This window comes from Adiantum capillus-veneris, chromosome 20 (assembly GCF_014529385.1).
Source record: "Adiantum capillus-veneris isolate H3 chromosome 20, ASM1452938v2, whole genome shotgun sequence".
Classification (NCBI taxonomy): Eukaryota; Viridiplantae; Streptophyta; class Polypodiopsida; order Polypodiales; family Pteridaceae; genus Adiantum; species Adiantum capillus-veneris.
This window is the reverse complement of record NC_140950.1, coordinates 89,582,463-89,596,507: the sequence shown is the minus strand read 5'-3', so window position 1 is coordinate 89,596,507 and position 14,045 is coordinate 89,582,463.

The window sequence follows — 14,045 nt, the reverse complement described above, 5'->3', positions numbered from 1 at the left end:
CCTAGCCTAGCAGGCCACCCTTGGTTTCACTCTCCCTTCCCTCTCTCCCCCTCTTGTTTTATTCCCCTGGCGGGCCGTCGTAATCCATCTCTCCCTCCATGGATCCAACTCTCTTCCCCTCTCTCTGAGCAAAGGCCCCGCGGGCATGGAAGGAAATATCCCACTCTCTCTCTCTCTCATTTCCCTACGCACCTCCGTCTTCCCCTCTCTCCCTTCTCGGCACACACTCTCCCTCCCTCAGCCACTCCTTCTCTCTCTCATCTCTCACAGACAACTCACTCTCTCGCTCTCTTGTCGGCGGCCACAAGCCAGAGGTGGCCCGGGCATCCTCCCTCTCTATCTCTCTCGTGGCCTACAAGAAGCCAAAACTCTCTCTCTCTCTCTCTCTCTCTCTCTCTCTCTCTCTCTCTCTCTCTCTCTCTCTCTCTCTCTCTCTCATCTACACACACACACACTCAGCCCTACCATTTCCCTAGCCCGCTATTCCCTCTCCCTCTCTCCCCACCCCATCGACTCTCTCCCCTCCTCTCGTCCTTGAGCTACCATGCAAAACAGAGGGATAATATTTTCTCTCTCTCTCACCACACACCCCCCTTACCCCATTTCAATGGCAAACCCCTCTTCCCACGCCCACACTCCAAGAATGCGCTAAAAAATAAATTAAAAAACAAATTAAAAAAATAATATATATATATATATATATAACTTATATTTCCCTTATGCCTCTGCTCCCACACACACACATGTATACAAACACACACATTCAGCTACACACATATACACACACATTCACCTACGCACACACACACGCCCCCCTCATCTCACACTCTCTCATCATCTCTCTCGGCTCGGTAATCGATATCCCGTGCACACCATACACAAACACATATACCCATACATATAAGCACTCACAAGCACCCATACAACCAAATACATGCACGCATATACACACTCATCAAAGAAAAGTAAAAAAAATGAAGGCAATATACCTCATCAACGAAAAGAAAAGAAGACGGCCAAAGCACGCGCCGCCAACACCAAAACAAGCAAAGACGCCAAAGGCATGCTTTGGCCAACCCCGAAGTGATGAACGCACTACACCCACGCACCAGCAAGGCTGCCATTCATCGGCATCACGTCCACGACGCCCTCTTCAGTAAAAACCGTAGGTTGTTATCATTTTTTTTCTAGTTTCAACCAAACCTTTAAAAAATCCCAAATTTGTAAATTCTCATCTCTCTAGGTGATGGTCACAAAGGCCCACCTAGAGGTTTTCCTTATAATATTTCCCAAGACAAAGCAAGGGTCAACCACCCAAGGCCCACCGCCTTGCTTTGTCTCCCCTGACTAGATTACCCTAATCAGACCTGATTACCCTAACCTAAAGCAGCCAGCACCTTTAAAAAGGCACTGAGAGGTCACTATTGGGGGGGGGGGGAAGTTCATGAGAGGTTAGCACTTGGTAGTATTTTGGTGGGAGGAATTGGCAACATTTTCATCACAACAGAGGGAACTTAGCATAGTGGTTTTCTTTGGAAATTGTATGATGTAATGGAAGTAATGTCCACATCTCGACTCCAACGGTCGATGCACAGACACTCATGTTAGCAAGTTTTCATGTCAATGAGTCATCTCTAGAGAACACACCAAGTAGGTTCACTATCTCTCCCTCTGTCTCTCTATCACCATGATGGGCCACCTCGCCGGAAATAAGGTTGTTGTAAATATGGCAAGAGAATAATTCTCCCTCACACTCCCAAGGGTTTTTATCATCTGTCTATTCTCTCTGTTGTGTGTGTGTGTGTGTGTGTAGAATTTGTGATATTTCAAATCACCATTGTCTGCATCCTAGCCGTTCAAAGCTAGATGGTTCCCCCTGTCCGCTTTACCGTGACCGGCTTGCGGCGTGCATCGGCTCACGGTGTTTTAGAGGCCGTCGGGGTTTGTGTCGCGCTTTGCCCCTGTCACTAGCAAAGTCACCAATTCCGTCTAGTCTCACACCTTTCAAAACATTGCCAAAAGTGGTCCAAAGTGACGGTCAAAAAGCCAATGCTAATAGAAGTATTTTATTGGCATCTCAAAATTCAAGGGAACAAAGTTTTGATGGAACTATCGGTGCTCCCTGTTTCTCAAAATGATGAAGAAACATACCGATCTTCACAAATACAACCCAGCTCCTATCAATCTTCTTCTCTATGATGCACTCTTCTCCCATGATCACAAATCCAAGGGCTCTGATACCATGTCAAATTGCATGATGTAGAAGAGTAGATCCAAGACAGAAAGCACGAGAGAGAGAGAGAGAGAGAGAGAGAGAGAGAGAGAGAGAAATTACTTAACCAACCAATTGGGCAATAAAGTAGATAATGTTATAATGGGGTCTACGTGCTGCTTATATACAACTTTAGGGCCCATAAGTACCTCCCTCAGAGAATTTCCCTACCTAGAATCTTGTCAATTAGTTAGTGTAAATACCTAAAGACAAATAAATATGGTGTCCTTGTGATATTTACTTGGGTTGCTATAACTTTTATATTATTTTCATGGGATTAAAAATTGAATCTTGGAATCGTCAAATGGATGGATGTCATGTGGAGAATTGTGGGTATAACACAGCTTGCAAGTGAGTGGTGAAACTTGTAGTCTTAGAGGTGGTGAAGAATAGAGTTTAGTAATATAATGAGAAAATATTCTATAGAATGAAATGTTGAAGCTTTTTCTAGAACATAGGGTTAGAAATTTAATATTTTCTCTCTCTAGTGGATACTAGTTTCTTCCTCCCTCTCACCTAAATAAGGGTCCCCTCGAAATGCTTGTTGGTCACTCTCTCCCTGCTCTCTCTATTGTACTAGATGTATCCTCTCTCTATTCCACCTTGCAATTTGCATCTCCTTCTTTAATTTCACTTATCCCTCCCAGAAGGCTCTGCTAGCAAAGGTTTCTTTTCCTCCTCAAGCTTACTACATTCTCCCCAATGGTAGCTTCCACCTATTGAATCTCTCCATTTCTCCATAAATCTTACTTCACACCTCTTCCTAAAGATGTAGATCTAAACCATATCCTACTTTTTGTTGAGAGAGAAGGAAAGAACACAGAAGTAGAACCCCAAAGTGTGTAGAATACACACATGAGATGATGTATATATAGAGGGGACCTGGGTGCCATATATAGAGAAGCCATATATTGAGTAGCTTCACATATAAGCTCAACACCCCCGCTCAAATAAGGGTCCCTAGCTCTATATACACCCACCGTTACATTATAAAAATCATTGAATATACAAATGTTTACGAGGAGCTACATCACTCCTTTTACAATGAATGTTTTATGAGGAGTTTCATTACTCCTATCAAATACAATAATGAATACAAAGGTTCAATAAAGAGGTGTAAAAGCTATCGATTAGCTTGTAATCAAAAGTGTCTCCGTGAATCTGCTGTGTAGCTTGTCATCAATATCGCATCACCAAACATGTCTTCATGTTGTCATCAATATGGCATCACCAAACATATCTTCATAAATCTTTTATTGTCACCAAGTTTGTCTTCATAAAATCAATTCTTTGATCAATCCTACATAGATCATAGACTCCAAAAAAAAAAAAACATGTCATGAAAATTATTAGCATCGTTAATGAAATAATTACGTTCACAATGCCATAAGAGATGGTTCGCGACGCCACTCTTTTGACGACATATATATGCACGACAACATATGGTACATAAAGTATAAACGTAAAAGTACAAAATGTGTGATTACGTGACACAAATGATATGTGTATATACTACATAAAACAACATTTATCAATGTAGTGATCAATGAATACCATTAAAGTATTAACAAAATATCATCATTATGTCAATAAAAATGAATAAATGATCATGGTATCAACGAAAAGCATCATGATATCACCGAGAATAATCATTGTATCAGCGAAACAACATCATGGCATCACCGATAATAACCATGGTATCAACGAAATATCATCATGGCATCACCTAGAATAACCATGGTATCAACGAAACAACATCATGGTATCACCGAGAATAACCATGGTATCAACAAAACATCATCATGGTATCAATAAAAATCACCATGGAATCAACGAAATATCATCATGGAATCACCGAGAATAACCATGGTATCAACGAAATATCATCATGGCACCACCGAGAATAACCATGGTATCAACGAAAATCACCATGACCAAAGTATTAACAAAACATCATCATGGTACCATCAAAATCACTATGGTATCAATGAGAAATTATCAATAAAACGACGTAAACTATATCTCTAAAAGAATAATTATACGAGAATCAATGAACGAGTATATCATATAACAAAAGATCATGTACCAACAGTAGCTCGATAGAATTTGGACGATCATCAACGGTTCGACTGAATCGGAACGATGTGTAACTGGCTTCTGCAGCAAAGTTACGTCAGTAACAAATATATGATTGATGAAGAAATATAATTGAGAAGTTTTCAATTATGAGAAAAATCAAAAGCAAAAAGTAAAATTTTGATTTTCAAACATATTCGTAGTCCTAGACGAAAACCCAAAATCGGTGCAGAATTTAGAGAAACTTTCTTCTGCAAAGTTATAGACCACATCCATCCCAATCGCGGGTAGTTTCTTCTAAAAAGTTGTAGAACACATCGATTCCGGTCTCTCACGCGGGTAGTTTCTGCAAAATCATTTTCAATAAGCAGAAAAATAAAAAACAAAAAATGGAAATTGCTTTTTATGTATGTACGCAGTCCGTAAACAATAACTCAAAATCGGTGCAGAATTTGAAAACACTTCCTTCTGCAAAGTTGTAGACCACATCGATTCCAGTCTCCACAGCAGGTAGTTTCTGCAAAATCGTTTTCAATTAGCAGAAAAATCAAAAACAAAAAGCGAAAGTTGCTTTTCAGGTATGTACGCAGTCCGCGAACAATAACTCAAAATCGGTGTAGAATTTGAAAACACTTTCTTCTGCAAAGTTGTAGACCACATTGATTCCGGTCTCCATATCGGGTGTTTTTTGCAAAATCGTTTCCAATTAGCACTAAAATCAAAAACAAAAAGCGGAAGTTGCTTTTTAGGTATGTACGCAGTCCGCGAACGATAACTGAAAATCGGTGCAGAACTTAAAAAAACTTCCTTCTGCAAAGTTGTAGACCACATCGATTCCAATCTCTGTAGTGGGTAGTTTCTGCAAAATTGTTTCCAATTAGCAGAAAAATCAAAAACAAACCGCGGAAGCTGTTTTTCAGGTATGTACGCAGTCCGTGAATGATCACTCAAAATCGGTGCAGAATTTGAAGAAACTTCCTTCTGCAAAGTTGTAGAACACATCGATTCCGATCCCTTGCGCTGATAGTTTCTGCAAAATCGATTTTGATCAGGAGAAAAATCGAAAACAAAAACGTACTACTCTGATACCATGTTGAGAGAGAAGGAGAGAACACAGAAGTAGAACCCCAAAGTGTGTAGAATACACACATGAGATGATGTATATATAGAGGGGACCTGGGTGCCATATATAGAGAAGCTTCACATATAAGCTCAACACTTTTAAGTCTTCTCTCTTGCTTCTTGGACTTACTTTCCTCAATAGCTTCCCTATTTCTTCTTCCCTATCTAGCTCTCAAATTGTATTTCCTCATAGCAAAACTTATTCTAAAAGATTTAATCTCTTATTGTAATAGGACTAGTCTTTAAAGTTCTTAAAGTCGAAAAGAATGTAGCAGGGCATATCATTCGTTAGCACGATTTGAAAGATTGTTGAATATTCTATTAAATAGAGCTTATACAAATGAGTTCAGATATTAAGAGAGAACATATATTCTTTTTTTTAAGTAATACACTAAAGACGGATTTGATAAAGATTAATGAATAACAGATAGTCTGTCTATGAACAGTAAAATTGAGATTTTTATTAATATCAATGTTTTATATTTATGTGTTTTAGCTTAAAATGAATAGATAGGCTTAAAATAAGTTGTAAAAGTAGTGGAGATCCAAAAATAGAGGTTTTATCAGTCTCGATCTAAAAGTTGCATTTTTAGCCAAACAGAGACGTTTTTCGCAATTCTTTTTGCGCAGCCTTGTAGACCAAACCTATTCCCGTCGTTTTAAGTACCTGGATTGCTCTGTTCTGAGTTCGTTTGTAGAAGTTATGATGAAAACAAACAAAAGACAGCAGCAGTGTATTATACACAGGGACAGAGAGACATACAACATCATACAGCTCTCCCTGCTATCAACCAAGAAGTGGATTGTTTCTTCATGGTAGAGTATTGCAATTGAGATTATGAAGGTATATAATTATGTTTTTGTACTTTGATTATCATGTTGAATTGGTTGCACGAGTATGTTCTTTTTACTATTTTGTAGACGATGCAGAAATCAGTTTGTGAAACCGGATCTGTGCAAAGTGTCATGATAAAAATCTAACCTTTACGGATCGCTTAGCGATCACGTTCTTATCTTATTCTCGCAGGTATACGTGGTGCGAAAATCGAGTTGATTGAACGCCTAAAAAGCGACTATTTTGAGAAGTCGCATGCTTTTTGAGGAAAATAAGGATTCAAGAACGACGGAGGGTGCGTTTGGGGATCATTCACAGATCTCCTCTTCTGCGAGTGTGAGTGCAAGTGAGAGTGAGACGCTGTATGCAAGTGAACTGAAGCTCGGGGGTGGTCGGGACGTTCAAGCTCCGTACAACGGAGTGCGCTCATATTCAATTGCTCCTCTGTTGTATCAAAACTCTACAAAGATTCATCAATACAATGATCTCTTTCTCTATCTTTTGCTGTCGATCTCTATTATTCGGTTCCCATGACAATTGGTATCAGAGCAAACGGTTGATTCTGGACATGGAAGGATACGAGAGGAGGATGAAGGAGCAAGAAGATCTGATTCAGCGACTATGAGAAGATCTAAAAATTGCAAATCAGGAGCGTGCTGAGGCTCTGCGGGGCAAAGCAGCACGAGAGCTTGATATCTATGTAGACCTTGATGGCCATCATGAAGGTGAAAACCATGCTAATCCACCTGGAAACAATAATCGTCGTGGTGGCGCTGGGGTACCGCCAAAAGAAACGATGATGATATGGGAGAAGCGACAACCAAATCATTCTTAACGAAGGCTAAGCTTAAAGAGTTTGATGGCATAAGAAAGATATGCGAAGCTTTAGAAGCGTGGATTGAAGAACTCAAAGATTTGGATTATACTTTCAATATCGAGAACATGACCATGAGACTTTCAAATGCTCAAGCAAAGTGACCGATAAGACAATACGTACCAAGATGGCTCAATTGGAGACTTTTGGCGATGCGTACGATAAAGGTAAGTCATCTACCCCTTCTTTGTGATGTTTTATGTCTTTGATACGTCCTTTGAAAGCTTCTGTGAGATCGAATTTATGCGTAGAAGTTGAGATTAAAATTTGAATTTCTTAATTGATTTGGATAGTATTCATTGCTTCTTATCGTCTAAATTGATTGAGAAATTAAACTTGAAATTAAATCGAGAAGTTAAAAGACTTGTGGACTTAACTAGTGGTAATAATAGTTTCACGAAAGAGTTAGTAGAAAATTTGTTTTTTTTCTTTTCTTTGAAGAGTCGAAATCATAAAGATGATTTCTATAACATAAACATTGATATGCATGATGTTATCATTGGTATCAATTAGATCATTAAAAATCATATTTTGATTGATTGTTAAGAAAGAAAAATATATCTTTAATCATTTGATGATGATAAGTCACACTCTTTGTGGAAAGAAAGAGATTCTAAATCTAGTTTTGGCAATCGAATTGATAAGGTGACTTAGATAAGAGTGTGAGACATTTTTTGTCTTTGCTAATGAGATTAAAGAAGAATCTAGGGATAAACATAAAGAGACAAATCCAGAATTTATAGAGGATCTCTTACATGAAGTTAAGGATGTGTTCCGGACGATCTTCCTGGTATACTTCCGCCTAGAGCGGTAGACCATGCCATAGATCTATATCCAGGAGCGACACCTTATTCCAGATCTCCATACAGGTTCAATATTGATGAGCTTAAAGAGCTCAAGATACAACTTGATGATCTTTTGAAAAAGGGTTTCATTAAACCTAGTGTATCTCCTTGGGGTAGTCCTGTGTTATTCCAAAAGAAAAAGGATGGTACATATAGGTTATGCATCGACTATAGGGGATTAAACAAAAAGACCATTAAGAACAAATATCCTCTTCCTCACATAGATGAACTGCTTAGTCATTTGAGTGGTGCCACAATATTTTCAAAGGTTGACCTTCGTTCTGGCTACCATCAAATCCGTATCAAGGCCGAGGACATTCCAAAGATTTCTTTTCGTACACGTTATGGACATTATGAATTTAGAGTTCTTGCTTTTGGTTTGACTAATGCACCAACAACTTTCATGTGCTTAATGAATAATATTTTTCACCCATATCTTGAGGACTTCATTCTGGTATTCTTGGATAATATTTTTGTGTATTCTACGAATGAAGAAGATCATGCATTGTACTTAAAGAAAACATTTGAGGTTTTGCGTGAACATAAATTGTATGCCAAAGCAAGTAAGTATTCTTTTGCAAAGGATTAGATTGTGTATTTGGGAAGAGTGATTTCTAAAGAGGGGATTCACATTGATCTTGATAAAGTTAAGACTATGTTAGTAAGAGATGTAAGAAGCTTTATGGGTCTAGCACAATATGAGAGAGCACACATTAAATATTTCTCTAAGATAGCAAGTCCTTTGACCAAATTGACCAAGAAAGACAAGGGTTTTGTGTGGACTTCTAGCTGTGAGACTGCTTTTGAGACCTTGAAGGCTAAAATAGCGAAAAATTTTGTTTTAAAAGTTCATGAGATGGGCAAACCATTTGTTGTGTCCTGTGATGCTAGTGGTGAACAATTAGGTTGTGTTTTGACACAAGAAGGAAGAGTGGTTGCATATGAGTTTAGGAAATTAAGACGACATGAATTGAACTATGCAACATATGATCTAGAATTGCTTGCTGTTGTTCATGCATTGAAGTATTGGTGTCATCTCTTGCTTGGTGTAAAATTTGAATTGCGTACTGATCATCAAAACTTGAAGTATATTTTCACTCAGCCATTGTTAAATAATAGACAAAGAAGATGGATTGAATTGATGGCTGAGTATGACTTTGATTTGAAGTATTTGTGTGAAAAAGAAAATAAAGTTGCAGATGCATTGAGTTGTAGGCCCATGTGTAATTTGTTGACTGTTGTGCGATCCAATTTGATTGATGATATACATGCTGAAGCTGAAAATGATTCCTTTTATATGCCTATTTTGAAATTCTTGCGCGAGAATATTGGTGAGATGTATGAAAACAGATATCACTTGTATAAGGGAAATCTGTATTGTTATGACCGCTTGTGTATTCCTGCAAATTCTTCTTTTAAGAGTCAAATTCTGCATGAGTGTCATAATTCACCTTTTTCTGGTCATCCTGGATTAAATAAGACATATGAAAAGATTAAAACCTTATTCTTTTGGCCGCGTATGAAATTGGATGTTAAGAATTATGTGTGTGAGTGCTAAGAGGATAAGAGGATGCGTGGTGACCTTCAACCCTTAGACATTCCTTTACAGAAGTGGAAGTGTATATCCATGGACTTTATCATTAGACTTACTACTACTCGTGGAGGGTATGATTCAATCTTTCTGGTGATAGATAGACTCACAACACAAGCTCACTTCTTTCCTGTAAAAATAATTGATACTGCATTGACCATTGCACACTTTTTTATGAAAGAGATATTTCGTTTGCATGGCATGCCCAAGAGCATAGTGTCTAACAGAGATTTCAAGTTCACTTCTCATTTCTCGAGAGCGACTTTTGACTCTATAGGTACCCAGTTACGCATGTCTAATGCTTTCCATCCTCAAACCGAGGTGGAAACGGAGAGAGTGAATCGTATTTTAGAAGATATGTTACGAATGTATGTCAATGAAAACCAATCTAATTGGAATGAATATTTGCCTTTGGTTGAATTTGCATACAACAGTTCATATCATTCATCTATTAGGATGACTCCGTTTGAGGCAATGTATGGCTATAACTGTCCCACACCTATAAATTTTCTTAGCTCGAGGAATAAGGTAGAACTGTCACGTGAGATTCTTGAGAAAATGGATAACGAGTTGGCCAAAATCAGGGGGAATATTAGAGAAGCCCAAAAGAGACATAAATTGTATTATGACAAGAGACATCGGGTTGTGGAGTATGAAACTGGGGATATGGTTTTCTTAAAGGTTATTCCCGAGAAGTCTCATTTGATTCTTGGAAAGGATAAGCGATTCTCTCCACGATTTGCTGGGCCATTTAAACTTTTGAAGCGCATTGGTTCATTAGCTTACAAATCGGAATTGCCTTCTCATGTTAAAGTGCATCCTGTATTTCATGTGAGTATGTTCCTAATGTGCATCATGTTTTACAAAACAACTCTAAGTTGAAAGATGACGGACCATTGACTATAGAACCAGACTTAGTACTAGATAGGCGTTTTAAACATCTGAGAAATAGAGACATTGTGGAAGTTTTGGTTAAGTGGCAGAACTATCCAGTTGAGGATGCATCATGGGTTGATCTTAGTATTTTGCAAAGAGAATTTTTCTCTTTTTAGACCAACTCTGAGGACAAAGTTAATTTTGACAAGGGGAGAATGTAATAGGACTAGTCTTTGAAGTTCTTAAAGTCGAAAAGAATGTAGCAGGGCATATCTTTCGTTAGCACGATTTGAAAGATTGTTGAATAGTCTATTAAATAGAGCTTATACAAATGAGTTGAGATATTAAGAGAGAACATATATTCTTTTTTTTAAATAATACACTAAAGACGGATTTGATAAAGATTAATGAATAACAGATAGTCTGTCTATGAACAGTAAAATTGAGATTTTTATTAATATCAATATTTTATATTTATGTGTTTTAGCTTAAAATGCATGGGTAGGCTTAAAATAAGTTGTAAAAGTAGTGGAGACCCAAAAATAGAGGTTTTATGAGTCGCGATCTAAAAGTTGCATTTTTAGCCAAACAGAGACGTTTTTCGCAATTCTGTTCGCGTTGCCTTGTAGACCAGACCTATTCCCGTCATTTTAAGTACCTGGATTGCTCTGTTCGATCTGAGTTCGTTTGTAGAAGCTATGATGAAAACAAACAGAAGGCAACAGCAGTGTAGTATACACAGGGACAGACAGACATACAACATCATACAGCTCTCCCTGCTATCAACCAAGAAGTGGATTGTTTCTTCATGGTACAGTATTGCAATTGAGATTATGAAGGTATATAATTATGTTTTTTTACTTTGATTATCATGTTGAATTGGTTGCACGAGTATGTTCTTTTGACTATTATGTAGGCGATGCAGAAATCAGTTTGTGAAACCGGATTTGTGCAAAGTGTCATGATAAAAATCTAACCTTTGCGGATCGCTTAGCGATCACGTTCTTATCTTATTCTCGCAGGTATACGTGGTGTGAAAATCGAGTTGATTGAACGCCTAAAAAGCGACTATTTTGAGAAGCCGCATGCTTTTTGAGGAAAAGAAGGATTAAAAAACGACGGATGGTGCGTTTGGGGATCATTCACAAATCTCCTCTTCTGCGAGTGTGAGTGCGAGTGCGAGTGTGAGTGAGAGTGAGAGTGAGACGTTGCATACAAGCGAACTGAAGCTCGGGGGTGGTCGGGAGGTTCGAGCTTCGTACAACGGAGTGCGCCCATATTCAATTGCTCCTCTGTTGTATCAAAACTCTACAAAGATTCATCAATACAAAGATCTCTTTCTCTATCTTTTGCTGTCGATCTCTATTATTCGGTTCCCGTGACACTTATGATGCATTGGAGTATTTCTTGGTAAAACCATTAAGCTTATTTGGGTGTTTTGTTAGTTAAGAAGTGTCCTATTTCCTATCTTCTCATAAGTATGCATACTATATTGCTAACAAGCTAGCTTGTAGGTGGATGCTCATAAAGGTGCATGTGCTCATAAAATGTTTTGTGTAGGTGGTGATGCTTCCTTCCATGGCATCCCCAAGTTCTCAGTGACCTAGGAGTGTTAATGGCGTAATATCTTTTCATTGGGTTATTGTTAACTACATGTTACAATTTACATGGGTGACAATGCAACCAAGTTCAAGAGGTGTGCACAAGGTCATAAGGAGACACATCACCTTTAAAAAAAAAAAAAAAAACTCACAATTGTGAGTGAATTATATTAATCAACCCAAATTACAAGGTGTTGTCATGCTCGTGTTGAGTCATGACATCATCCAGGGACCATGATTACATCGGCTATCATGGCAGCCATTCCAACCAACTTGCCCCTTATCCTTGATACATAAGGTCCATTATCGTGTTCTTCTAAGATCTTTTAATTATTGATAGCCAAGATTTTCCCCCATCCTCGGCATACCCTCTGATGACAACAAGGCACAAGTAGTCCTAGAACAATCCTCCGAGTGTTTCTTGTGCGGGAGAGTCCAAATTAGCACTTTGCTTTCCCATATACTTTTTGTGAAGCTTGCCACCTGAAGACCTCCTTCAAACACACGGCGGTTCCTTGTCTGCCATACATTATGTAAGAAGAAGTACCTGAGGATTTGAGTGCTGATGAGGATGGCAGGACCACCTGAATTTTTCCCTCCAAGGAATAGATCAGTCTTGTAAAAACCACTTTTCCATGTTCTTTGGACCCACTTGCATATTTTCCCTGCGAGGCCTTTGATAGTTGGGCAATCCATGAAGAGGTGGGCCAGATCTTCACTAGCCAACCTGCACCCCAAGCATCGATCTGACCCAATCCCTCTTTCTTGAAACTTTACCCCCGTCGGTAGAGCACCCCAAATTACCTTCCATGAAAATACCTTCACGTGTTGTGTAACCTTTGGCTTCTAGATGTTCTCCATTACTTGCTCACACCTTTCCTCCAGCCATTGTTTTTTCCATATCTTGTTAAGGTGGACTAGACCAATTCTTCTTATGCATCATTGTACGGTAGATGTAGTTAGGATGGGGTTTCCATAAGAGACTACTTTTAGGCCATTTCCAGGCATTCCAATCGAACTCCAAATCACAAATAGGCATCACTATATTGTCAATCTCTTTCCTCAATTTGTGGACCAGCAAGACCTCCAAGTTATTCAATTGGTACTAGTCAGCCGAAGGTCAATGGTTTTCCAACTCTTGTTCTCACTGTCCCAAAAGTGCCCCAGTCGATTGAGACCCTTATTATTCAGCTTCTGTCTCTATCCAATAGGGAATTTATGGCGGATCTACAACTTTGGAAAGCCATTGTGACCAATGAAAAATGGAGTTCTTGAAGTATCTAGTTTTCTCCCCCCACTTTGAAACTCTTGCTGTTGTATTGCATTTTCTTACCAATTCTCCTGAGCTGCCCCCCAGTTTTAGTGTAGTCCATGTCGGGGCTAAGAGCTTTCCATGAACCTCCACCCCTCTCCACTTTCCACCTTTCGAGCCAAGTTGAGCTATTTCTATTATATCTTTGATCATGATAGCCCAAACTTGATCGTAGACACATCGCTTCTTAAGTACACCACTTGAAGGGACGAATCATGGAGTTCAAGAAAACTTAAGATGGTGTTGTGTGCATTTAAACACTCCATTTTTTTGTACATTTTTATATATGGACATGACACCATGTGTCAAAAGGGTGTGTGCACTTTTCTTGTGACATTTTTAGCTTTCTTTAGCATGCTGCACATGTTGTGCAAGTTCCTTGAATAGCGCGGATTGGAGATTGTAAGCTTGGGTTGTCTTACTTTATCTTATTGTAGGGATAGCAAGGACTACCTACATAATTTTCATGCAGTGGGATGGATTCAACATAACAAGTACATGGAAGCTCTAGGAGGTTGTCGATCTCTTGGAAAACACACTCAATCCTTATCTCCTCATTGCACACTCAATTGTAAGTGAGATAGTAAAAACAAATCATAACACCCTCAGAAAACCTTGACAATTCACCAAGCAAACAAATT